Source organism: Leptodactylus fuscus (assembly GCF_031893055.1).
Source record: "Leptodactylus fuscus isolate aLepFus1 chromosome 10 unlocalized genomic scaffold, aLepFus1.hap2 SUPER_10_unloc_1, whole genome shotgun sequence".
In the NCBI taxonomy this organism is placed as follows: Eukaryota; Metazoa; Chordata; class Amphibia; order Anura; family Leptodactylidae; genus Leptodactylus; species Leptodactylus fuscus.
The window spans coordinates 65,001-66,034 of NW_027439814.1; positions in this window are offsets into that span (position 1 = coordinate 65,001).

Below are 1,034 nucleotides of genomic sequence, written 5' to 3' on the forward strand. Positions count from 1 at the left end.
ACGCGACGCGGAGGGGGCTTGTCTCGCAACCGGCGCGTCCTCGCTCTTTTCGCCCCCAGCGGAGATCCACTATCGGCGGCGTGAGAGCTGAGGTCGCAGGGACTTTGTCGGAGACGGATGTCCGAGGCCCTGGTACTCCGACTTTTGGTAAGCTAATTGACACGACCCGCTGTCTCGGACACGGTTCTTGACGGGGGTGTTCAAAAGTATGTCACAGAGAGAGTGTCACCTGTCCCATTACATGAAGACCAACTACTCAAAGTGTCCGACTTTGTGGAACTCCGGCCCGGATCCGGCCGTCAAATTCAACCTCATTCCGGTAGTGCCTTTTCCGCTCCGAGGCCTCCTCCGGGGCCGTCCGACGCCCGGTTCCACGGCGGGACCCCCGACACCGACTCGAGGTGGTACCCCTTTTTGCCGGCCGAGGTGCGCCGCCGCCGGCGTGAGGACGCCGCTCCCCGGTGTGAAAAACGGCCGCCGGAGGAATTTTGAAAGTTGAAAATTTGGCAAAGTGTCGACGGAAGTGCCAACCGCGCCGGCGGGGAGGCGCCCGTCGCCTCGCCCGGGATGGCGGCACCGGCGCCGGGTCGCCGCGCCTGCCAGCGGCCGCTAGTCTCCCCGGACGCCCGGGGGATTTCCCTTCCGCTCCCAGCGGCCGCAGTTCTCCTTCTGGTCCGCCTGGCGGCTGCCTCCGCCGGCTGCCAATCATCTCTCCCCGGCCGCCCGGGGGATTTCCCTTCTGCGCGCCTGTCAGCTCCTGCCAATCATCTCTCCCCGGCCGCCAAGGGGGATTTCCCTTCTGCGCGCCTGGCAGCTCCTGCCAATCATCTCTCCCCGGCCGCCCGGGGGATCTCGTTAAGGTCCGTGTTTCGTGGGGTTTTATTTCAAAGTTTGTCTTTTTTTTCCCCAAAGTGTCTAAGAGCCGATCGGCTCAGCGGGGGGCGCCCGTCGCCTCGCCCGGGATGGCGGCACCGGCGCCGGGTCGCCGTGCCTGCCAGCGGCCGCTCGGGGGATTTCCCTTCTGCGCGCCTGTC